At 34.3% G+C, this 27587-nt stretch overlaps 1 protein-coding gene and 1 pseudogene across 3 annotated transcripts in view; both read left to right on the forward strand.

The window, feature by feature from the left end:
- The window catches only part of Hs2st1 (heparan sulfate 2-O-sulfotransferase 1), a 217405-nt gene that overhangs the window by 99698 nt on the left and 90120 nt on the right, over window positions 1–27587 (forward strand). The window lies entirely within an intron of this gene.
- LOC147827634 (mitochondrial fission factor pseudogene) overlaps window positions 1–27587 on the forward strand; it is a 61840-nt pseudogene continuing 34253 nt past the window's right edge. Inside the window, exon 1 of the transcript XR_015451962.1 lies at window positions 1–27587. This exon is cut by the window's right edge and continues 34253 nt beyond it. The product of XR_015451962.1 is annotated as a mitochondrial fission factor pseudogene (transcript).

Genomic DNA, 27587 nt, shown 5'->3' on the forward strand with positions numbered 1-27587 from the left:
TTTTGTTGGTCTATACATAATTCTTTAAGTCATCTTTGTGCTTTTATCTTGCTAAAGATTTTCTATATATCTTTGCTTTCATGTACAACTGACTTAAATGGTACAGGAAATTTAATGTAAGTACTAAAATGTCCCCAGGATTGACCAGTACAGTTAATGCATGACCAAGTGTATTCAGGATCCACGGGAACATAACAGCACTCAGGAGCAGCTTCTTTATAGGTCAATGAATTTTCTTTAGAACTATTGCTGAGAATTATTTTTAATGTACTCTTTCAAGTATGCTTGTCTAAGTCAATAAGTCCGTTGCTCTAGTAAGTTTCCAGGCAATAAATAAAGCAAAACACTAAACAAATTGTTGTCTCAAGTGACATAATGTCTCTGTATTCTTTATTGTTCACAGTAGTTTTACTACAAAAGCACAAGTCATTCCTGTTCTCTTAATATGAATTATTAATTTTAAGTTTTAATAAGATGATTTTACAAGATTTCAAGATCTTGAATTTCCTTGGGTTTCTTTTTCCATACATGTATACATACATACACATTTAATAGAATTTTTAAAAAAATGTTAAGGCCCTCTCAATCAAAATTTATCTTTATTTTTGCCATATTTATAACATCTATTGAATTTTTCAGTGAAATTCACAAAATGTAATACTTCGCCACTTTTTAAAAATCTGATTTCAAGGCCTCTTCTCAGACATTCATCCAAGGAAAACCTTGCTACTTAAACTGGTCTATGGACTAGCATTCTATGCCTATTACTTCTGAGATTATTAGAAAGCAGAGTCTTGGGACCCACCCAAGACTGGCCCATAATTTACATTTTAATAAACTCAAGTGATTCATAGACATATTAAAATTTGTGAGCATTGATCTAAATCTCTAAAAGCTTGTTTCCTGGTGCTTATATTTAATCTGCTATCTCTTAAAGGGAAAGAGCTCTATGCTTTAGAAAATATGCAGCACACAATAAAAGATGAAGCTATTTTTAAAGCTTTTATGGAATGCTTGTACTTTTTAGAAAATATCTATTTCTTTTTCATTGGTCTTAACTATGTCAGTTATACAATTTTCCATTCTTTTGCTTTATCTAATCTAGTTTTATATACTTACCTCTGAACTCTTTGCTGTAGTTTTTGGCATTTCATCATGCCCCATGTAGAATATATCATCATTCTTTTCAAAACTAACTCCCCCACATCTTTATGTTAATCATGTTTTATGCTTGGGAAAGTCTCATTCTCCAAGAGCCTTTTAAAAATCTTACAGCATTCTAGCATATAGTGGTTTCCCTCTTACTTCACTCTTGTAACACTTTTTATATCTTCTACATGACATGGCAGTGGAATTCACATCTTTATTTTTACTACTATATCTACTTCTACTTCTAATAGTTTTTGACAGTAAAAAATATATTTTTGGAATGAATGAAATTTTAAAAATTAAAATATTCATGAATTTGAAAATAGTTATAGCAAGTATATACCATCTTGTAGTTTAATCATAAACTAATTTTTACTTTTCTGTTTTACAGTTAATGTATTTTCCATATGGTAATAGTAGCTAACTTTTAATAAATTTTAACTCATTAAAAATCAAAAGCTTAAATGAAAACCCCAACCATAGAACAGTTTTAATAAAGCAAATAATCAGTTTTCTCACTGTTAGATACATAAGAAATGGAATTAACATTTACATTTGATAGTTTAACATCACATATACAGGTAGTTCTTTCTTAAGACTGCATTAGATCACACAAATGTAAGCTAATGAATACTAATTTTTTTAAAAACTCACAGTTTTAGAACTGAAGAATGTTAATCCTCTATTTCATAGTAACAAACTGAGACAGCAGTTAAATACAAAATAAAGTTTAAGAGTTTGTTGTAATAGATTGTTGGGGACTTTTAACATTGTATACTTAAAAGATTGTAAGTTTGCTAAATTTTACTTTGTTTTCTACTATATTTTTCTTTACAAGGCATAACAAACATTTTACCTTCTATAGTTTTTCTATGCTTAGTTATATACCACAGTGGGAATGTACTCTTTTGCACTTGGGAAAGTACTATCTTGTTTCCTGAACTGTTAAGTGCTGCAAAAATTTTAACAGATTTACCCACTGTTTCTGTTGAAAAGTAGCCAAACTCCTGTCATTTTAAAGATATTTAAGATACCAGTCACTAGAATCTAAATTACTGTCTGCAGCATTAGTTTCTGAGGTTTGTTTACTTGTGTAAAGTATATCTTAAGTACATCTTAAGAAGCCTCATCTTAAATCTGAGGGAAAACTTGTGTTTATTCAGATGAATATAACCTAATGATCATACTATATTACTTTGGGGAATGGAAAATATAGATGAAATGTTAAGAGCTAAAATATTTAAAAATAACAAGTGCTAAAAGTATTTGGTGGGGACAGTCAGGAGAAGAGGTGCTATATGCAAATACTTTTGGATTTGCTATATACAACAATCTTCATAAGCCATTGTTTATCTTTTTTATCTAAGGTCCTGTCCTCAAAATATACATAGCTGATGTGGTACACACCTGTAATCCCAGCACTTGGGACGTTGTGGCAGGAGGATAGCTTAAGCTACATAGTGAGTTCAAGGCCAGCCTGAATTATATAGTGAGACCCTGTATCAAAAAACCAAACCAGGTCCGGGGATTTAGCTCAGTGGTTTCGCTGCTGCTGCTGCTGCTGCTGCTGCTGCTGCTGCTGCAAGTGCAAGGACCCGAGTTCGATCCCTGGTACCAAAAAACCCCCCACAAAAAACCAAACCAAAACAAAAAAAACCCAAACCAAATACAACAAACAAAATATACACATGTAATCTCTGGTTTAATTTTTGTTAATATTGTGAAATTTAAATCTTTTACAAATTTCCTTTGGGGGGAAGTCTGTTTTAGTAGTAGTTTTCTAAATGTTCCTTGCTTTGTCTTTTGCTATATGGGTTTGTTGCAAAGGAAAAAATTTGAAATTTAATTCACTATAACTGCAAATGTTTATTTTTAAATAGTTTTTTTTGAAAATCCAAAACAGTTTTGCTCTGAAAATTGAGAGAAAGTCTTTTGGAACTATAGAGCTCAGAATTAACTTTAAAAATAAAGTAATTTTAAAAGGCTGTTTAAGAAAAAGCTTTTATTGTGGCATCAATTCCTATTAATTTTTAGTAACATTTGCTTCTAAATCTTTTGGTAGGTGAAAACTTACGTAGCTACTCTTTAGACTCTGGAATGGTAAGCCTGTGTATCTCAATCTCTATGTAACTCTCCTTTGCCCTTTTAAAATATCAATTTATTTTCCTTTGGAATATTTTGTGTAGTCCTCATTTTGGTCACTGACAATCCTGAAAATCCTTGTTTGACCCTGATTGGATGTTCTAAAAGTCATCTGGGAATTAAACTATTTTGTCTAGAATGTAGACAGCAACAGTAGCTCTTCAACTTTTTGGTAGTGGAACTCTTTAAAATCTTTCACAGTAGTATAGCAGGTATAAATGTAAGACATATAAATTTAGTATTATTTTAAAGCAGAGGTAGATTTGGGCTCTACCTACCTGTGTGAATAAGGGAGTATATGTGGTCCCAGTGCTGAGGGCTTTGTGGATCCAAGCCCAGACTAAAATGGGTCTAAGTGATGGGTTGGGAAAAGAAGGATCTCTGAAAAGGGAAATTATAGTGTCATTGCCTCATATGTTTTGAAGGAAATATTAATTGGTTATAGTTGATTTCTTAGAACTGAGACATAAGATTAAATCAGAAGTATTTAAGGTGCATTATCTCTCTTAGGTATGAAATTAGTTGGGGCTATCAGGAGAAAAAGATCAAATAATATTTACATACCGTTGAAGTTGGATGGAAGCTTATCACTAGTATTCATATTAGGTCAGATTTTATATGCAGTTATCTGAAGTTTAAAAATAATTTTTGAGGTGTTGGAGGTGTAGATCAGTGGTAGAGCACTTGCCTAGCATGTACAAGGTCCTGGGTTAGAGCCCCAGCCACACAAAAATAAAGAAAATAATATTTGAGTGCATACAGTATTCGCAAACAAAGCCAATGAGATTTTTTTCTCTTTTTATAAATTAACATTGCAAAGTTAAGTGCTTATATTACCACTGACAGTTTTATCAAATATTCTTAGGAGTGCATATTTCAGGTTTAGGAGTGCATATTTCAGGTTTATATTAGAACTAAAATAGTGAATTATGTAATTCAGTGAGTTTTTTCCCCCCATGCTGTCCCTTGAATTTTATTTTATGCTAATCAGCTAATCTCTTGTGCCTTTCAGAAACAGGGTTCTCAGTCTATGGCTAAGGAAAATGTTTATTTTTGTCCCCAAACATAATTCCTGAATCTTTTTGTTGTTCATTTATAGATTCAAAAAATATATATTGAGTATCAGCCATACTTCATAACATTTAACTTTAGAACTTAAAGCACATTATATGTCATGATTTACTAAGATAATTTTGTTAGAGAAAAGCATCATGCAGCAAATAATTATTTATAAATTTTTATAAAAGAATAGTCACAAAGTCACTATCGTCTGAAGAATGACAAAGTAAAATTTTATGTGCCAGTTTCAATGTGTTCCCTGAACTAATTCAATATACAGTTGGGTAAGAGAATATAAAAGAAAAAAATTTCTTCTAGCAATATCTGCCGTGGACTCATGGTGAATACTAAAGGTCCTATAGAGCTTTAAGTATTTCAAAGAACATTTGGAGTTAAGTGAGACTTAAAAGCCACATAATCCACTCTCTCAACTGGTAGAGAAAACTATTCAATATCATTTTTGACACATCAGCATCAGTCTTTCCTGTAGTTCTAGAAATGATGATATTAGTAAAGGACAATTTATTTCATGTTTACAAATTCTCATTATTGGGAGTAATTAGTTGAACAAAGGTACCTTTTATTTTCCATTATATGGTCTTATTATTGACTTGTAAAGTTACAAATTTAAGCCTAATCTAGTTTTTCACAGGATAGCAGTTGATACATTTCAAGATAGCTATCATATCCCTCTGGTATTTTTTTTCTTTTGTACCAGTATCTTTTTAAGTTACTATAAATCTCAAATTCAGAAGGATTATCATAGCATGAATTCTCATTTGCTAAAAGAAGCCAACTCCTCTATTGTATATTTTGGCTTTGTCATTTTACTTTATTTAGCTTTTAATGTTTTATAGCTTGATAGCTTCAGAACTTTTGTGAGGTACCTGATCCTGTAGTTTCCTAAATGTTGAAACAAGTCATTCTAACACATTTATAAGCAAAGAAAACATTTAAATCTTTTTTGTGTATTTAAAAATTGATTCTTAAAAGCATATTTAGTAGCAATAAATATTAAGGTACAACCATTAAAAATTAACTACAGTAAAAGATAAAACTGAATGATATTAGAAGTTCAGTGATTAAATAGATTTCAGTGGTTGACACCTTTGGCAATAGAATAACACTGTAAACGTGATCATATGTAGCAATTGTGGATTCAGTGATTAAAGGTTAAGTGATTGTATATTTTTTTACATTAAGATAAACATTTCTGTAAAAAGAAAAATCTTAAGGAAAACTATAGTAATAAGGAAAAGACAGAAACATCAATGACAGATGTTTGCCTATACATTTGCCTCTGATGTTTTTCTCACTATATAGATTGTACAATACAAATAAGATAATTTTTAAAAAAATTTTCTGTTGTGAATCTTTACTTTTTGGATACATGAATATTCAGAGATTTTTTGTGATGTGTTTAAGAGATTATTATTAAATGAACTCAGGTGCTCTTAAAAATAATTATTGAACGAGCTCATATTCCAATTATTGTTCTCTAATGTTACCAAAATTAGTGTATTTGGAAGGATTCTTCATTGGTGTAGTAACATTTTATTGAGATTTTTAAAGAGTGAGTGTAATTGTAGAAAAATACATGTTACTGTTAGCAATTATGTGAACGGTAGAGATTATATTATCTTTACCTCTATTTCATCCATGTAGAAAAAATCCTGTTTCATTTTTGAGTAGAGAAAACAGTGTATTTTTAGAGCTACATTACATCTGTGTAAAAAAAAATAAGGGTTTCATAATATTTTAAGTATTAAGTATAATAGGAGAAATTCTTACTTTTGTATAACAGGATATATTCTTGTTTAACAGACAAAATTCTTTATACAAACATTTTTATGAAATTCTTGAAACACAACCAGCAAGTTTTGAAATAGCCCATACAACATCTCAGTGAAATTTAAAGAAATAGTTTTTCTTGTAATATTTTCCATTGACTTAAAGTATACTAGTGAAGCCTAGGGATAGTAGTAAATTAATGAAAAATTTTAGCACTGACATGACCCACTCAGCTTATATTTTGCTGTAAGATACTTAGGAGAAAACATTTAATAATGCTGTGAGCCACAGGAGTTGCTGAGCTAGTTTGCTATTACAGCACAACCAGATTGTGCAAGGAATTCTTAAAGATAAAGTAAATAATGCACACAAGAGCATTTAGTAGTCAACAGGTCCTGGTGTACATATATACACAATGCCTACCACTTGTTTGATGAGGCCTATTACCATGAGATTGTATGTATGTATGTATTTATTTATTTATTTTATTGGTACATTTTAGGTATACAATATAATGACATTCATCATTGGAAATTTGCACCTTTACATAATTTCTCTTGATTCTTACTTTTTTGAAACCCTTCCCCTGCCCTCCCTTCAAACCCTCCATCCCTCCCTATTTACAAAGACTTTGTTTCCATTTTTTCATTTTTTCATGTTGATTCCATTCCCTTCTTTTCCTTTCCCTACCCCTCTACTTCCCCTAGAAACTATTCGATATTTACACGTGTCCTATTGAAATTTTATTTATTAAAGGGAACACTTCGGTAATTATATGCACAAATGATTACAGATTTTAGTTAATTAGAATACTCAAGATGAAAATTCTGAATGAAATAAATTGAATCGTTTCTTACATTGACTCATTCTACAAGAAATTATTATTATTATTTTTGGTACCAGGGATCGAACTCTGGTCCTTGTGCTTGCAAGGCAGGCGATGGAACCACTGAGCTAAAGTCCCTGGCCCTACAAAAAATCATTAAAGCATAAGATTGCAACTTTAAGTTCGTGGTGTATTTTTTTTATCTTTGGAGACAGGGTCTCACTAAGTCACTAAGTTGCCCAGGCTGGGCTCAAACTCTGCCTCATCTCCCAGGGTGTTAGCATTACAGGAGTGGTTCACCATACCCTGCCTTAATCCCTTTATTAGCAATAATTTTTGTTCAGTAACAAGTTGTGAATTAAAGACAAGTCAGCATTTGCAGTCTGTTATATAATTCTCCTAATCCGTTTATTATATGGTTACTACTGCTTTTTTTTCTTTACAGTATGGATTGAGTAAAATAGCAACCTAATAGAAGAGAAGGCATATTGATGCTTTAAAACTAAGTGGGTGATAGCATAAGGGTTGGTTGGTCAACAAGTTATGTATGGATCATAACAAAATAACCTCTTAATCTTGTTACTGCAGCCTCACAGTCATACCAGAAGCTAATGGAAGTCATTTGGAAACTCAGAAGATTCATTAGTCTTTTTTTTGGTACTGGGGCAATTCATTAGTCTTTATGAGACTGTTTTAGCTTTGTAAAAAAGGTTATGTTCTAGAATATACTTTCATGCAATTCCTTCTCACACAAATTCATAAAATACTAAGATATGTATATGTGTGTGTATTTTCTACCTATCCTTAAATATTGTGGTCCTTGGCTTTCTAACACAAGAATAAAAATGTCTTCCAAATAATTAATATTTAGATCCTACAGTGATTGCCTTGGGCCTCAGGGTATTTTAAAAAATGCACAGAAGTACATAAACTGAAGCACTGTGAGGGAATTGTACGGTATTCATACATTGCCAACATAACAAACGGTTAAAATGTGTTGGAAGAAGCCACTTCTTTTTCAGTTCATACCTGTTCTTTTCTGTTCAGTTTTTTCATCTTCAGATAATTGGCACTCCTGACACCTTTGGCACAGAGCTTTACGGTAGTTTTTCCATACAAAGCCTACTCCATAATACGTGGCTTTAAATAGTATGTTACAGTGCAACATATCATTTATACACAGTGCTAATACATGCTCTTAAAGTCCATATCCTGGTTTCTCTTTCATTTAAACGTAATGATATCTCATTCTCCTTTAGCTCCTTGTAGCATCCCTTAGATGCTATATTTATGATTTTCTGTGTATTCCTGTATATCTATTTTTTAAAATACCAACAATCTCAATTATGTTATCTTTGTTTTCAGCAGGAATGGTACAGATCATTGTCTTCTAACCTTATTTGCAAAATTAAGAAAAATCATGTCTTTAAATTGTAACATAATCAAAAAAGGTATTCAGAATTCTAAATTGTGAAAAAACCCAACAAAATTATAGCAGAAAGAAAATGACTTAAATTAGACATTTTGATGTTGTGGGTGGGTCTAGTCTTCCAGACAAATGATTTAAGTGGAATGTCTCCTATGTCAAATCTCAACCAGTCCAACTTACTGAAGTCTCTGGAAATAATCATCTAACTAAATAGTAATACAAGTTCAAAAAAATCTAATAGGGGGCTGGGGATTTAGCTCAGTGGTTCAGCCACCTGCCTCACAAGCGCAAGGTCCTGAGTTTGATCCCTGGTACCAAAAAAAAAAAAAAGATTGCCAAAAAAAATCTAATAGGGAAAACCTGTCTCGTTATTTTTCTTTTCACAACTCATGTTCTTAGGACAAAGTAATATATATGTTGAAAGGCATATACCATTATTTAATTGCTCATATTTGGAATTTGATAAATTATATCTAGCACTTAAGCAGAAATGAAGACTGATGGCTTATGTTTTGAGAAAGAAATTAATATTTTGAAATATAATTGCTGAGTAAAAATAACATATTAATGCTTTAATTGTATTTACTCCAGTATTGGTTATTCCAGAAGCTTCAGCACAGTTCAAGTGAGCCTTCTAAATTCAGCAGCAAGGGTAACTTTTTCTCATTTTATAAATTAATGTTTTGACAAGGCTTTTAGAATGGTAGGTGGGGTTAAGTATGTATCTCAGTGCTAGAGCATGTGCTAAGCAGGGTTGAGGCCCTGAGGTCAATCTCAGCACCAGAAAAAAATGATGATGAGGCCCCGGGTTCACTCCCAGTACCAGAAAATGATGATGATGATGATGATGATGATGACGACAATGATTACAACAAAAACAACAAAATACTGTGGCGAGTAGGTTAATGTAGTAGAAAAAATACCACATAAAATCTTAAAGACTTTGAATAGGTATAATGACTTTATATTTGACTGAGAATAGTTTAAGAACATTTGGCAAACCCTGTTATAATAAAATCCTTTATAGCTAATATTTTGAAATATTAAAATCTAGAGGCTAATTCTCCAGATGGCAAATAAAAATTCAGAAGGCATTAGAGATGAGAAAATTATTGTGTACAATATTGCTAGAGTCCACATGGCTCCTACTCCCTCTGCTATATATAATATGTATTATATGTTAAAAGGCACGTGAGCTCAAATTAAATGCAATCTCACATGTTAGTGGGACAGCTAAGAAAATGGGAGTGGCCGGCCTTGCTGTTATAGTAGCCTCCTAACATACAACAAAGCCAATACTTATAAACTTGGAAATGGACTCTTGCTGTCAACAGTTGCTATGATTGTTTATATGCCATTTAACAGTCTAAATGTCTCTGTTTATAATATTGGGCTCTCATTTCTTAGAGCAAGGTGTGTTAGCTTTTGCTAAATTGTGATAGCAGACAACTCCAAAATTTCAGTGGCTTATTTCCATATAGTGTATATAATGTATGTAATGTGGCTCTGCTCTGTGCCCTCACTATTCTGAGACCTAGGCTGAAGAAGGGGGGAAAAGTAATGGCAGAACTTATATGATGCCTCTTAAAGCTTCTCCTTAGAAGTGGAACATGGCTCTTTAATATTTCACTGGTAAATTTCAATCAGATTAAACAAAGAAATACAGTCCTTCTATACGAATAGACCCGTAATAGAGGGGCAACAAGTATTAGGACCTTAACGCAGTCTGTCACATAGAAGTAAACATTTTTCTCTTCCATCTCTCACGAATCACTGCATCTACCCTTACTGTTTATTATGGAGAAACACAGAAAATTTTTTGTTAGTATTTCATGTTTCTTGGTTTCTTTCTTTATTATTTATGTACGGTAGAACGGATTAGGAAGTAACACTAAAATCAGTGGCACTGGGGAATGTAGAGATTAATTTATAGAGCATATCATGTCATGGTCATTTACAACTTTCAGTTGCTACAAAAAAGTTGACAGTAATGTAGGAAAAAATTATCTCCTGTCTTATATAAAGCACCTTTGTGGTGATTAAGGGACCAATAGGAAAACTTAGAATTACAAATTATACATGTTTATATCTAATATTAGGTATTTTCATAAGTAGGCTAAAACTAGATGTTCTGCTCTTATATTTATGGCTACAAATTTGAAATATTTTGATGTATCAAAGCTTTTAAATTAAGATTTTTTAATTTATCTAAAATGCAGTAAAAGCACTCAAAAATAGACATCTATGCTTTCATTTTGATAAAATACACAATATGCATCTTATTCTTACTGTTGAATATTTTGGGGTTTTTTTCCCTTCACTATTTCCCCCCTTTGAATTTTTGAGACAGGGTCTCACTATGCAGTTCAGGTTAGTCTTAAACTCATTGTGTAGCCCAGGCTGGCCTCAAAATTTCAGCACTCCTCCTGCCTCAGCCTCCCAAGGGCTGGGATCACAGACATGTGCCGGCAAGGGTATTTGTTTTTTATATTGCCTTCCAAAAGCAAAACTGAATTCTGCATGTACTATATAGTTATTACTTAGTATAAATAGTAGAAATGTGACCATGTGAACTGACTTCCATCTATTGTGTATGTTTCTTAACTAAATATTCTGCCTGGTCCTGATCACAATGAGGGTATATTTACATAATGGTAATCAAGCATTTGTTCTTAGCATTTGTGAAAAGAACAATACTTTTATTTTAGTGAGTACACATATATGTCACACAAATTTACCAGTCAGGTGCTTCAAATACAAACCATTGTATCCTGTAAATTGCTAAGGATAATTATAAATTCTTTTTTAGAAAAAATATCTCATAGTACATCTCAGTGTATGTAGGGTTCCTACTTTATTTGTAGATTGTGAATGTTTGACTGTCTGTTTGTTTATGCACCAGAATAGTAATCTGGATTCTTTGTTCAGTTATTTTCCCTCATCTAATTTGGATACCCTGACTTTATTTTTTGAGAAATTATTTTTGAATTTTGTTTAGTTTGCATTTATCTGATATAAAATCAACTAGTATATTTTAGAAGGTAGGATCTTTCACAAGTGCTTTAAAAAAGTAAAACCATTCACTCATTGAGCATACTCTTAATTCCTTGCAGTATTACATCATTGCGTGGGTCATGGGTTGTCTTACCTATGAATATATCAGTCTCTGAAAGACAGTAAATATACATTATAATTGAGGTTTGTAATGATTCTGTATTTTATAGATCCAGCTTCCATTTCACTTATAGACTATTTTTGAAATTTGGTGGTATGGCCTCATACCTATGTGTGGACTTCTTGTAACTAAGTTATTAAGAACTTGCCAGTGTTAGCTCTGACACAGTATCATCACATACAAGTTTTCAGTACATTGCTCTCCCCATTGTAAAGGGAGAAAGTGTTTCTTTTTTCTGCACAGAATAATGGAACTTTTGTGCTCAAGTCATGCAAACAGTCATTCTAGCAAAGCCTGTGGGATACCCCCTACATATATAGTTACTGAGGACTTGAAAGTGATGTAGTTTAGATTTCCCAGGCTCCTCTTCTGCTTTTGCTTGTTGATTAGTCTTATAGGCAGATTGGCCAGATTAGAGATTTTAAAGATTGATTTCAGGACATTAGAAATAGAAAACAATGTGGGAGACTATTGTCATAATTAACCTTCATAAGCCACGCTTAAATAAATAGGCTTTTTATTTTTCAGGGGAAGGTTTTACTGGGGGTTGAACCCAGGGCCTTGGGCATGCTGAACAAGCAGTCTGACTGGGCTAGATGCCAAGTCTTTTTTGTTTTCACTTTGAAATAAGCCCTCCTCCCTGATTTCCCCAAGGCTGCCTTGAACTTGGGATCTTCCTACCTCAGTCTACCAAGTACCTGGGGTTATAATTATGTGCCACTACACCCAGCTTTTTGGGATTTCCCCCCAGATATTTGATATCTTTAATTAAAAGATCATCAACACATTTCAAATGTAAAGATTATAAATGCTGGATTTAGTTCTGAAATGATTGAAGCAGAATTGTTGGTTTAGTTAATCTGATCTTCTCTCTAAAATGAAGTCAGTAAATTACAACTCTAATTTTGCATTCCTATAGAATACTCTCTGGGTAATCCAAAATATTTGTGGAAATTAAATTTTTTTAAAGTAATTATATTTGAATTCATTTTACTTTTTGAATATTATTTTATAATTTCTCTTAATATGTAAATAATTTGAAACAACTTACCAAGGAAATCTAGTCTACCAAAAAATATTAAATTAAGATACATAGGCAGTGGGAAAACATGTGTGAACTATAAAACCCAAAGTATCACAGATGGCATTAAGAAAACAAAAATGGTGTCTAGGAAAATTTAAATGGCTTTTACATTATTGTTACGGGTATTGTTGTTTTAAGACAGGGTCTCACTGTTTAGTAAAGACTGGCCTTGAAATCACTAGATAGCCCAGGCTGGGTTCAAGCTGGCAATTCTACTGTCTCAGCCTCTGATGTGCTGTGATTACAGGTGTAATCTGTAATCACTGTATCTGGCTGGCTTTTTTGCCTATTGTCTTAAATATTTTATACTGTATTGCTAACAAATACTTGCTACCTAATGAATGCAAGGAACTTTGGGTTCTACATTGTAAAGTTAAAATCCTATGAAATGGTTCATAAAAGGATAATTTGAGACCTTTTTTTTAGTGTTTATCATATATCTGGTGATACTTAAGCTTCTTTTTGTGAGGTATGGAATAGAATATACATTCGTGTGTTATATGTATGATGTATATTAAAGATAGCTGAGGTTATTTGAGTCAAAAATAATGAAATTTACCGATTACATTAGAAATTAGGAATATATGAATATTCTGTATTGATATTTCCAAATTTCTGATAGAACTGTAATTCTTTATAGCTATAAATAACATTTGGCTTCAGAGTTAACAGTGCTGTCTTACATGCATTGTCTCATGTAAGAAAATGTTCGACTTAGGGAAGGGTTTTCTTAATGAGGTAACCCATGACAATACTTAGGAGTTGATGTTATCAAGCTGGATGAAAGCTTACACTGTTCTCAAAAAGTCAGACCAGACTGTCTATTAATTCTTGGTTTCAATGCTAATGTAACATTTGCTTTTAACAATTCCACAGAAGACTGAGTCTCCTCACTTGAAACACCATTCAGGATCTGGGATGTCAGTTCCTATCTCCTGTCTCCGTCTTCCTTCACTGCTGCTCTGTGGTTACCTGCAGAGTAGGCATGAACATCGGTCTCCTGTCAAGTGTTTAACTTTTTTAGAGTTTTCTTCCTATTTCTCCACTGCTCAAATTATATGTATGCTTCCTTTATTTACATATCTTAACTTCTTAATACAAACTTGACAGAGTCTTTATCTTGTCAGGATCCCTTCTTTGGAAGGTGTGTCTGCTTACAATTTTTCTCTTTTTTTTTTTTTGGTACCAGGGATCAAACTCAGGACCTTGCGCTTGCGAGGCAGGTGGAGGAACCACTGAGCCCCTCAATTTTTCTCTTTTGTAATATATACATTTAAGTTCCAGCAGTTGGAAACACCTAATATTGGCCAACCTATAACAAGCTTTTTGCCTTTGCCCAAGCTTAATCTATAGCCGCCTAAAACACATTACAGACATTGTATTTCTTCTTTTTGTAATTTGAAAACACATGTACATGAGATCTACTACCCTAACAAACTGTGTGTAAGTATAACCACAGTGCTTTATAGAACTTTGTCTTGCATGAATAAAATTCTACCTTCATGGAATAGCAACTCCTCATTCCTCCCTGCCTGCCGTGACAACCACCATTCTACTTTCTGCTTCTACAAGCTTGACCATTTTAGATCCCCCATATAATTGGTAGCAGGATATTGGTTCTTCTGAGTCTGACATTTCACTTAGCGTAATATTCTCCAGTTTTACCAACGTTGTCACAAGTGGCAGAATTTTTTTTAAGGCTGAATAATTTTCTGTTGTATGAATTATCACTTTTTCTTTATCTGTTTGTTGATGGATATTTTGGTGGCTTCCATGTCTTAACTATTATGAATAATGATGCAGTGATTATAGAAGTATAGATATCTCTTTAGAGCTAGAGATTTTATTTTCTTTGGATATCCTGAACTGTCATTGCTAGGTCATATGAGAGTTTTATGTGAAATATTTTTGGAAGAACCTTCATATTTTCCTCCCATAGTGGCTAAAAAAATGAAATCACTCTTCCTATTTAATTGTGGCTACCTTGCTTTTTTTGTTCACCTAGGCCAGCTTCTTATCTGGATTCTGTAGTTCTAATAAAGTTATTTAAATTCGTGTTTCTGTGAGTCAAGAAGGCCTGGGATTTTCTATCCCACCCTCTCACTGATGATACTCACTGTAGTGTTACCCACAAACAGTGAACACTAATGAAGCACTTACTATATGTCAGGTTCTGGACTATAAACTTGGATTTTAAAGATAATTTGATTTGCTTGCTGTTCATAAGGACTTCTTATGGTTGGGAAAACAGACAAATAGTAAATACGTAAATGTAAAATGTGTTCTTTTATTATCTAGATGGAAACAAATTTTTGTAACTTAGTATCTAGAAAAAGGATAAGGTCTTTAAGGAAGTGGGATTTGAGGTGGACCTTAAAGATCGAGTAGGAGTTTTAGAAAAGCATTTAAAGAGAAGGAACAGTATTGAGAATGGAGGGAACTTTGTAAAATATGTTAAACAAGAAATAAGTAGAAATCTGCTGAGAAAGAAATGGACAAATTGTTTGGGCAAGACTACTAAAGGATTCATTTGCTAAACTAAGGAATTTTAAGTTTCTATCAAGATGTTTTCTTTGTTGTTATTGTTGTTTATAAGATAAAAATCAACTTTTTTTCTTTACAGAATAATTCTGTCCCTTGTGGAGTATAAATAATAATAAAAGGTTACTCCTTTTAGAGAAACCAAATGCAAAATCCAAATCAAGGATGAAAAAAAGTGATCCTGTAACAGTGGCCTTATCAATGAAAAGATACAGGATTTGACAACACAAGATTTGTGCGATGAAGCCAGGAAATGACAAATGAAAGTAGGTCATAAGAGAGATTTAAAAAGTACTGTGTAGGTCTTTAGACAAAGCAGATATTTTAAGATGTCATGAGTAAAAGTATTAGGAAAAAAACCTCTCAAAATTGTTTCTTGGTCTAATTTCCAGCTTTTGTAGAGCATTCAAAATAAAAGAACACAGGGGTGAAGTAACTATAAATTAGAAAGTTTTGAACCAAACTGAATTGAATTGTGTGCCACCTAAACTCAGAAGCATTTATTTCACTATAATGCTTCCCTGCCATGCTCCAGCTCTTCTTTAAAAGTTCCTGTAAGACATCTACCGATGTTTAACCCTCCTAACATTGTTAATTCTAGGCAGTTGATACAGCTAAATATAGAGTTCCCCAATTACACAAAACATTTTGAGAAATTTTACTTATTTTTAATTCAAAATGTTTTCCTCTGAAAATTTCATTTAACTGAGTATTAACTAGAAAACTAACTGTAGTAATACACAGGAAAATGGGAAGACTAGTAAAGAAATTTTTCTTTTTTTCTCGGTCCTTTTTGTCATATTGAAAAAATTCCTTACCTTCTCCATGGTACAGTTCCTTATTTACCAAATAAGGATCAGAAATACTTACTGTGAAAGATTGTTAAGATGTTTTCCAGGAAAAGTTTAGGCAAGGTTGTGTTTGGTGATAACAAAGTGAGATTTTTAAAAAGAATAATCTATACTAACGAACTTAGGATATAGGAATAGTGACATTATATAATCTAACAGTTATTTAGCTTTCTTCACATTGATTGCAGAAAAATATTCCTGCTGATGAACAGAGAACCATTCTTTGCATAGAATAGAGGTTCTGAATTTCCTTCATTTCAAATCAGTAAGCCATCAGTTTCATTCCATGGTTCTTGTTCACTTAGTTTTCATTTTCTTTTTCCCAAAATTTGGCCCCAGTATTCTTAATACCCTTTGAAAGTATTGAATAAACATGCTCTTTCCAGTATTGTAACACTGTATATTGTGATTTTGTGGCACAGCCATCTGTTTTATCTAAGAAAATAAGCAGAATTTAAATTATAATGTCATGTTGAGTATCTCTATAGGGATGCACAAGAATTTTTCTTGTTTGATAGCACTACATTCCCAAACCAGAGGTACTTTGTCAAAGTGAGATTTAGGTCTAAGATACATAACTTGAGGAATTGATGCTGTGACTTTCTTCTTTACACATGATTTTAAAGCTGCAAGTAGCATACCTAGGACATACGAATTTACTTATTTTTTTAGTGGCTGAAGAAGGTCAAATTAAAATCTTGCACAGTTCATTTTTAAAATCTGAAAAGTAATGTAATTATCAAGATGTTGCTGCAATATGTGTGCAGTTGACACATAACTGATTCTTCTTACCACAGTATTATGCTTACAGTACTTTCAGAGGATAGAAATGATCAGTAATGCTTATATTTTCCACATTTTTTGGTTTATTTTAGGGTTATCCCCTCCATCATTATTTCACCATTTTATTAGCACTTGTACCCGTTATAGTTTTCCTGTAACTCTTAACATTCGTTTTGCAAAATAAAACTTTAGAACAGCTGTATAATATACCTTTACACAACAATATCTTCCTTTGGTATAACTTTTTGTTAAATGTTTTCTGGAAGAACATTTGGAAGGAAATGTGTTTGAGTTAAACTATCTGGTCTCCAGTCCTTTATCCTTGTTTTAATTTTTTATTTTGAAACAGGGTCTTGCGAAGTTGCTAAATTTCCTAAGCTGTGCTTGAATTTGTGATCCTCCTGCCTCGGCCTCCCAGAATAAGGGCAGGCACCACCATGTCCAACTTCTATTTATTTATAGGAAAATTACTATTTGAAGACATTAGTCTTTTTTTTTCCTTAAATTCTTGTATTGGTACATTTTAGGTATACAGTACATTTGCATTTCTCACTGGGAAGTGGTACCTTTGCATCATGTATTGTAGTTCTTATTTTTTCCCCATTCCCAGCCCTCCCTTCACCCCCTCCACCCTTCCCTATTTAAAAAGACTTTGTTTCCAATTTTTCCATTTCTCATCATTTTTCCTTTCCCTTCTTTCCTTTCCCCTACCCCTTTGGACCTTTTCTTTCTATTTCACATTATCAATTATTCATTTTAATCATTGGTACATTTTAGGTATACAATATAATGACATTCATCATTGGAAATTTGCACCTTTACATAATCTCTCTTGGTTCTTATTTTTCCCCCTTCCTCTGCCCTCCCTTCAACCCCTCCATCCCTGCCAATTTACAAAGACTTTGTTTCCATTTCTCATAATTTTTCCTTTTCCTTCTTTTCTTTCCCCTACCTCTCCCACTTCCCCTTCCCTTTTACCACTTTTCTTCCTATTTCACATTATCCATCATACCTTTAGGTCCTTATTTATACTTTTATTTCTCACACTAGAGAAACTATTCGGTATTTACACGTGTGTCCTATTTATTTCACTTAAGAGTATTGCCTCAGTGTGCATCCATTTAGCTATAAATGTCTCCAGTTTCTCATTTTTTATGGCTGAGTAGTACTTCATTTTATTAAAAACCCACATTTTCTTTATCCAGTGTACAGTTGATGGGCATTTGGGGTGCTTCAAAGTTTTAGCTATCACAAACTGTGTTGCTATGAACATGGGTACACATATATCACTGTGGTATGATTCTTTTAATTCTTTGGGGAAGATCCCCAGCAGTAGAATAGCGGGGTCAAATGGGACTTCCAGTCCTAGTTCTTTGAGGTATCTCCATACTGATTCCCACAGTGGTTGCACCAGTCTACACTCCCACCAGCAGTGGAGCAGGGTTCCTCTTTCCCCACAGCCCCGCCAGCATTTGTTCTTGGTTGATTTCATGATAGTAGCCATTCTTTCTGGAGTGAGGTGGAATCTCAGAGTTGTTTTCATTTGCATCTCTCCAATGACCAGTGATGTTGAACACTTTTTCATATGTTCATTTGCTATTTCTACTTCTTTGTCTGAGAAATGTCTGTTCATTTCAGATGCCCATTTTTGGATTGGGTCTTTAAATTTGGGAGGTCTGATTTTTTTAAGTTCTTTATAGATTTGAGATAGTAGACCTTTGTCTGAGGGACAGCAGGTGAAAATTTTTTCCCACATTGTGGGTTGTCTCTTCACACTGTTAGTGGTTTCTCTTGCTGTGCAGAAGCTTTTTAATAAGAAGAGATCCCACTTGATGGTTTGTACTAGTTCATGGGCAACAGAGGTTTTGTTCATAAAATCTTTTCCAACACCAATGTCCTCAGGAGTTCTACCAAACATCTCTTCCAGCGGTTTAGTGCTTCTGTTTGAATATTTAGATCTTTAATCCATTTTGATTTTACTTTAGTGCATGGTGAGACATATAGGTGTGGTTTTAATCTTTGACAAGTTGAAGCCCAGTTTTTCAAGCACAATTTATTAAAAAGGCTATCTTTCCTCCAGTGAGGGTATTTGGCTCCTTTATCGAAGATGAGATGACTGAGTGTGTCTGGAGTTGTTTCTGCATCTTCTAATCTGTTCCACTGGTCCTCAGGTCTGTTTCTTTGCCAGTACCATGCTGTTTTTATCACAGTAGCTTTGTAGTATAGTTGCAGGTTGGGGATTGTGATACCCCCTGCCATGTCTCTGTTACCTAGAATTGCTTTTGCTATTCTTGGTTTCTTCTTGTTCCAAATGAATTTTTGGATTGTTTTCTCCAGGTCTGTGAAGTATGCTGCTGGGATTTCTGTTTGGGTTGCATGGAATCTATATAGCAGTTTTGGAAATATGGCCATTTTCACTATATTGATCCTTCCTACCCAGGAGGAGGGGATGTCCTTCCATTGTCTGATATCATCTTCAGTCTCTCTTTTTGGAGTTCTATAGTTTTCAGAGGAGAGGTCTTTGATTTCTTTTGTTAGGTTGATTCCTAGGTATTTCAGTTTTTTGGATGCTGTTGTGAAAAGAATTGTTTGCCCTATTTCTGTCTCAGTGCATCTGTTGTTCATGTAGAGGAAAGCTATTGATTTTTGTGTGTTTTGTGCTTGTGTTCAGCTACTTTACTGAATTTGGTTATTAAGTCTAGAAGACCTTTGGTGGAGTTCTAAAGGTCTGCTATATAGAGTATCATGTCATCTACAAATAATGACAATTTGACTTCTTCATTTCCTATCTTTATTCCTTTTCTTTCTTTCTCTTGTCTAATTGCCTTGGCTAGTGTTTCCGAAACTATATTGAACAAGAGTGATGATAGTAGACCTCCTTGTCTTGTTCCTGATTTTAGTGTGAAGGATTTCAGTTTTTGACCATTTAGTATGATACTGGCTGTTGGGTTTTTGTAGATGACTTTCATCAGCTTGAGGTAGAGACCATTTATTCCAGTTTTTGTAAGGTTTTTATCATAAATGCCTGTTGGATTTTGTCAAATGCTTTTTCTGCATCTATGGAGATAATCATATATTTTTTGTCTTTGGCTCTATTGATATAGTGTATTACATTGATTTGCCTATGTTGAACCATTCCTGCATCCCTGGGATGAATCCCACTTGATCAGTGTGTATGATCTTCTTGATGATCTTCTGCCAATGTCTATTTGCCGTTATCTTTTTTTTTTTTTTTTTTTTTTTTTTTTGGTACCGTGGATCGAGTTTTTGCTGGTATCTTATTAAGCATTTTTACATCTATGTTCGTTAGTGAGATTGGCCTATAGTTCTCTTTTTCTGTTGGTTCTTTCTCTGCTTTGGGGATCAAGATGATGCTTGCTTCCAAGAATGAATTTGGGAGTATTGCTTCCCTTTCAATTCCATTGAAAAGTTTAAACAGTAGTGGCAGTAGTTCCTCTCTAAATGTCTTGTAGAATTCAGCAGTGAAGCCATCAGGACTTGGGCTTTTCTTAGTTGGTAAGTTTTTAAATACATTTTTAATTTCATTGCTTGATATTGGGTTGTTGAGAATTTTTAGATCTTCTTCATTCAACTTTGGTAATTCATATGTATCTAGGAATTTGTCCATTTCTCTGTTTTCCATATTATTGGCATATAGGTTCTGGAAGTAGGTATTGATGATCCTCTGGATTTCTGCTGTGTCTGTTGTACTTTCACCCATTTCATTCTTAATTCATGGATTTGGGCCTTTTCTTAAGGTTGGCTAAGGGTTTTGCAATTTTGTTTATTCTTTCAAAGGACCAACTCTTGGTTTCATTAATGTTTTGTATCGTTGTCTTAGTCTCCATTGCATTGATTTCTGCTCTGATCATTATGATTTCCTCCCTTGTATGAGCTTTGGGTGTGCCCTGCTCTTCTTTTTCTAGAAGCTTGAGGTTCAACATCAGGTTGTTTAATTGTGCTTGCTCTGTTTTCCCAATATGTGTATTCACTGCTATGAATTTCCCTCATAAGACTGCTTTCATTGTGTCCCATAGATTCCGATATCTTGTACTGTCATCATCATTTAATTGTAGGAACTGTGATTTCTTCTCTGACCCTTTGGTTATTCAGAAGTGTGTTGTTCAATTTCCATGTGTTTATGAAGTTTTTGTGGTTTGTTTTGCTGTGGATCACCAATTTCATCTCATTATGGTCTGATAATATACAGGGGATAACTTATTCCTTTGCACTTACTTAAACATGTTCTGTGAGTGAGTATGTGGTCTGTTTTGGAGAACGATGCATGTGCAGCTGAAAAGAATGTATATTCTGATGTTGTGGAATGGAACACTCTGTAAACATCTATTTAAGTTCATTTGTTCAAGAGTTCGATTGAGTTCTAGTATTTCATTACTTATTTTTTGTCTAGTTGATTTGTGACAGTGAGGTATTGAGGTCCCCCACTACTATTGTCTTAGTGTATATATGACTTTTCATGTCCGTTAGTATTTGTTTTATACAGTTGGGTGCACTAGTGTTTGGTGCATGTATATTTATGATTGTCATCTCTTCCTCTTGGATTCTTCCCTTTACAAGGATGTAGTGTCCTTCTTTGTCTCTCTTAATCAGTGTTCGTTTGAAATCCACTTGATCTGCAAAGAGGATAGCTACTCCTGCTTTTTTTCGGGTTCCTGTCGCATGGAGTATTGTTTTCCACCCTTTAACTATGAGTTTTATTTTGAATTAAGTTATGTTTCTTGTATGCAGCATATTGTTGGATTTTGCTTCTTGATGCATTCTGCCAGTCTATTTCTTATGATTGGTGAATTGAGACCTTTAACATTGATGGTTATAACTGATATGTATTGACTTAATCATTGTTATAACTTTTTGTTTTTGTTGGATTGTCCCCCTTTACATTTAAATTCTTGTTGTGCCTGCTGGGTTCCTTTTGCTGTGCTTCCTGGGGTTGTGATCCTCATTGTGATCCTCTCCATCAATTTTAAAAGACAGTTTTGCAGGGTACATCAATCTGGATTGGAGGCTGTTTTCCTTTAGGGCTTGGAATACATCACTCCAAGGTCTTCTTGCCTTGAGGGTTTGCATTGAGAAGTCTGCTGTGATTCTGATGGGCTTTCCTTTGTATGTGATTTGTTTCTTTACTCTAACTGCTTGTAGAACTTTGTTCTTCTGTTGGGTTTCTGGAATTATAGCAATTATATGCCTATGTGTAGATTTTTGTTTGTTTGTTTGGTACCAGGGATCAAACTCGGGTCCTTGCACTTGTGCAGCAGGTGGCAAAACCACTGAGCTAAATCCCTGGCCCATGTGTAGATTTTTTTGATCAAGGCTATTTGGAGTCCTATATGCCTCACTTATCTGTATGTCAAGTTCTTTTCCCCTGCTTGGGCAGTTTTCTGCCATTACTTTTGTGAACAGTTTTTGTATGTCTTATGTTTTTAATCTCCTGGAAGTCTGTTTGCATCTGTTTTATGGATTCCATTTGTTTCCTCTGTTGGGATTCCATCATGTTCCTCAGCTCCTCCCCAGATTTATTAATCATGTCTTGCACTATGAGCATTATCTCTACTGTTATCTGAGAAATTGTTTCTGATTTCATTTTTTCCAGATCCTCTTTTGTTGCCAGTTCAGGGAGTCCAGGTGGTTGAGTATCAGATTGTTCCATCTCATTTCCCTTTGGGGTTGCTTTAGGTGTTCTGGAAGTCTGGTTTTGAGACTTGTTTACCTGTCTTCTCGTTTCGATGGGGGGTGTGTGGCAGGGAGGGGGTTGCTATTGGCGCTCTCCTGGCTCACCTCCTCTGCACTGGGAGCAGTGGAACAGCAGCCCAGAAGCCCCTACCTCTGAGCTGAGAGTGGTGGAACCAGTCATTTTAATATATATAATTTCACATATGAAAAGTTTTCAGAGTTCAGTTGAAGAAAAATCTTTATTACCTTTAAAGAAATGGTATATAATGAAAATATTTATAAAAGTTTAATTTATTTTTACTTTTTGCCTTGAATGCTTGGAATCCTCACACTTATTCCTAGTATGTTGACCCTAAAATTGACATCGTTGTTTTCCTTTTCTCAATATACTTAACCTTACTCTTTGGAAAGAGAAGAAATGTAAGAAAATATTTGTACCTAATGGTAAAGGAACTGGAGGCAGAAAAACTCATTAATAGACTCTAATAATGTAAGCATGAGATGACAAGGGTCCATTTGGGGGCAAGACATAAGGTAGAGAGTTGTTGGATTTGTATTTTAGTCACAAATAAATTGGATGAGGGAAAAGTAAGGAAGAAGGGAAAGCTGATAAAGAACAAGATAGAGCTTACATTTATGTATCTGATTATCAAAAAACATAACGTGGTTGTAACAAACTTAGGTTTTTGAAATGCACTGAAATAATAATTTGGGGTTTTCTCCCTTTTTTAATGTAATATATTATACTGAGAGGTTTTTGGTTTTTTTGGCTTTTTTGGTACCGCAGATCGAACTTGGCCCCTTGTGCTTGCAAGGCAGGCAGCAGAACCACTGACCTAAATTCCCGGCCCTGAGAGGTTTTTCAATTAGCAAACTATTCTGTCATTCCCAGGGTAAACACTTTTGCTTGATTTATTATTCACATTGGATTTAATTTGCTAATATTTTACTAAGGATTTTACATCTATGTTCATAAAGTATATCTGAGTGCATGAATTCTGTCTATATGATCAGTTTTGTTAATAAAGTTAGATAAGTTGTTAAATGCCTCCTTTTGTCTTTTTAAAATTAATTTTATTGGTACGTTTTAGGTATACAATATAATGGCATTCATCATTGGAAATTTGCCCATTTACGTAATCTTATCTTGGTTCTTATTTTTTCCCCATTCCCTTGCTCTCCCTTCAATCCCTCCACCCCTCCCTATTTCCATTTTTTCATTTTCTCATATTAATTCCATTCCCTTCTTTCCTTTCCCCCACCCCTCCCATTTTTCCTTCTCCTTTGCCCCCTTTCTTCCTATTTCACATTATCTATTATGCCTTTTAGTCCTTATTACACTTTCAGTTTCTCACACCAGAGAAACTATTAGGTATTTACACATGTTGTATTTATTTCAATTAAGAGTATGACCTCAATGTGCATCCATTTAGCTATAAATGTCTCTGATTTCTTGTTCTTTATGGCTGAGTAGTACTCCACTTTATTTAAAAAGAAAAAAACCCCACATTTTCTTTATCTAGTTTCCAGTTGATGGACAATTGGGCTGTTTCCGAGTTTTAACTATTACAAACTGTAATAGCTTAACATGGGTACACATATATCACTGTGGTGTGATTCTTTTAATTCTTTTGGGAAGATACCCAGCAGGGGAATAACTGGGTGAAATGGGACCTCCAATCCTAGTTCTTCATTTTGTCTTCTTGTAGCAGGGATTGAGAGGCCGGACCTGCACATGTCCAGTGGATATAAAAGGAGGATAAAACTTGACATATCTACCTTCATTTTTTTTTTTTTGGTACAGGGGATCGAACTTGGGTCCTTGCTCTTGCGCAGCAGGTGGTATCTGCCTTCATTTTATGTCTCCCATATTACCTTAAAACGTTGGGACAGATCACTGCTCTGCTCTGCATGTAGGCACGCTAAATCATTCAGGTAGTATCTGGATTAAATGGATTATTAGCCCTAAATTTGCCTAGCTTATTTCATCTACCTTCAAGACTGAGACCACCAAGATAAGAGTAACTAAAGTAATTGTCAGGGACATAGTCCAGTTCCAGATTCCCCCATGAAGTGATGCCTAGAAATAGTCATTGTCCTAAACTTGGAACCACCTCAGATTTTAGGAAAAATGAGGTCATCCTCCAAGTGGGAACAGTAATGCTACCCCTTAAAGCAGGAGCTGTTACGTCTTGGTGGAAAGTGGATCCATGACAGGAGCTAAGACTGTCCCCACCAACATCACAACCAAGAAGGAGCTGTCATTTCTTGATGGGACGTGAATTTGGCCCCTAAAAGGATGATGGCTTTTTCTGGACTTCAGAGAACCAGTCCTTAGATAACAGTTAACCAGACCATGTCTTGCCAGCTCTACAAACCCCTAACACTTAGAAAGCAGATCTTGAACCTCTTTATCTGTACTTCCAAGTATGGTCTTGCTAATTAAAGCTCCTTTCCTGCTCTTCACCACTGTGTGTCTCTGATTGGCTTTGTTGGACAGGTGGCTGACTTTAGTCTCTTAGGCCCCCCGGAGTCAAGAAGTGAATATTTTTCTGCATGCCTTACATTCCTGAGTATTCCCTCCAACATATGTTCTCACATGCATTCAAATGTAACTGGAACAACTGAAGACTTTCCCACACTGCTTACATTTGTAGGGTTTCTTTCCAGTGTCAGTTGTTTCATGATTTTGAACAGACTAGAACACTTAAAGGCCTTACCACATTGTTTACATTCATAGGGTTTTTCTTCAGTGTGAGTCCTTTCATGTGTGTGAAATAAACTGGGATAATTCAATGCTTTCCCACATACCTCACATTTATATGGTCTATTACTATATCATGTGTCTTCGAACACTGCAGAGCAGTGTTTTCACACACTGGTTACATATATATTTCTCTTTAGTGTGAGTTCTTTCACGTATTTGAATGTAATTGGAAAAACTGAAAGCTTTCCCACATTGCTTACATTCATAGGGGTTCTTTCCAGTATAAGTTCTTTATATTTCCCACATTATTTACTTTCATAGGGTTTCTTCCTAGTCCTTTAAAAATCTTAAATGGAACTGGGTCGCCTCAAGGCTTTGTCTCATTTTTCACATTCATAGAGTTTCTCTCTATATTCCTGATACTCATATTGTCTGTTTCCAGAGTCGGATGTGAAGTGCCTGCTTAGGAATGAATGGCAAATGGCCACTTCTGTGTACACGCGGCTTTCACAAAGTTTTATTCCAGGAGTTTTCTTGTTTGTAATGTGATCTAGAATCCAGTTGAAGATTTCTCCACATTGATTGCCTACTTCATATTCACAGAGTCTCCTCACCACTTGACTTCTTCTCTTGGGATTTTTGTATTCATCTTCAATGTTCTGGTCTTCCCATTTTATTCAGAGGACAGGCTCTTAAAGGTTTCCAGAATCACATCTCTATAGAGATTCTTTTGGGAATGATCCAGCAAAGCCTTCTTCTCCAGGATGAAGTTACAGGCACATCCTCAAAGGTCACTGAGTCCATTTCTGGGCTTCTGGGACCTCCTGGCACCCTCCTTATTGCTAATGCAGTCAGTGGAAGTCACACGTGACAGAGACTCAGGCACTTGTTGCCTCTCAGGAGTTGACAAGGGATCTGGAGTATGGCTGCCAGTTACGTTAGTTTTGATGACTATATTCATTTTTAAAACTGTAAGCTCAGAACTTAGAATTTTAGATGTATACATCAACAGTGTTATGTGGTTAATAGGTTAAACATCCATCTACTAGTGAGTTAAAAAGTTCTTCCTTAGTAATTTTATAAATCAGTATGCAGGTACAGTAATACCTTGGTTCATGAACACTTTTGTTCACAAACAATTTGGGTCTCAAACAAAATTATTTGACAAAATTTTGCTTCTGTTCACAAACTCCACATCAAGTGGCACTTACAACCATGGCCATCTTCACCACACAAACACAGCCCTTTTCTCCAAAATCATAAAACAAATTAAATTTGTGAGCCTAGGGGCCACTGTATCATCCCATTTTCTGTGAGCAATAATTCCTTACAACTCTAAAGTTCAAAGGGTTTCCCTTAATAACCTTGTCTATTTCTTGACCATCAGATGTTAAGTCCACTAGAACATATATCCTTTGATCAGCTAAAACTGTAAAATTCAGTGCCGGACTGTGTCTGTTGTAGATGTCTTACATATCACCCTGTCTCCCAGCCCTGCTCCATTGCATGAACTTTGGAAGTATCCACTTAATATTTTCTTTTTTCTGCAAGCTATTAAATTGAAGACATTTATATTCCTTTGTCACATTACCATCGCTTTAGCTTACTAGATAGTATTTTGTTTTTAGTGGTTGCAAATGTTGATTCCTTCTTTTTCAGTTTGCAAAACTATATGACAGGAAGTCTGTAGCTAAATATCACTTTATGATTTCCATCTGTTCAAGTACAATAGTGTTTATGGCATAGTCCAGATTGCAATGTCATAGAAATATCCTATTATAGCAGATAGAATTTAAAGGATCATTGGTACATTCTAATGAGAAAACATTTTTAAACAAGTATTTCACTTAATTTCAAAGCAGAATAAGTGAATACTACAATTTGATGACAACATCTGCTCTTCAAAATTGTTTGTGCTGTCAACAATAAAAACTTTCTCACTCCCATGGAAATCTTACCAGTTTGTTCTTACGTGAACCAGTAATAGAAGTGGGGCAGGCAGTGAGATTATTATAAAAGTCAGTTTGAGTAACATTGAAATATGCTTTTAGAATATCTTATTTTATGTGGTGATACTTTGGAGGTAGTATTGGAAATGTTATGTGAGTAAATTTTTTATTGTGATAGTTCACATTTGCTAAATAAAACAGTTCCCCACATCACAAGGAACTCTAGCAATTGCAAATTTTGATGGCTCTAAACTTGAGGAGGGTAGAAAAAAGAAGATAAAAATAATGATCCCTGGAGTGTCATAAAGTGTTGGATAATTCCAAAGTTTTAGTTCTAACATTGAGCTAGTTTGCCTCTGTTACACTGTTATAAATGTATCTCATTCTGCTGTCTGATCAAATGCTACTAA

The sequence above is a fragment of the Heterocephalus glaber genome, unplaced genomic scaffold (genome assembly GCF_053883595.1).
Source record: "Heterocephalus glaber isolate CG9 unplaced genomic scaffold, H.glaber_assembly_v1.0 deba00001442, whole genome shotgun sequence".
Taxonomy (NCBI): Eukaryota; Metazoa; Chordata; class Mammalia; order Rodentia; family Bathyergidae; genus Heterocephalus; species Heterocephalus glaber.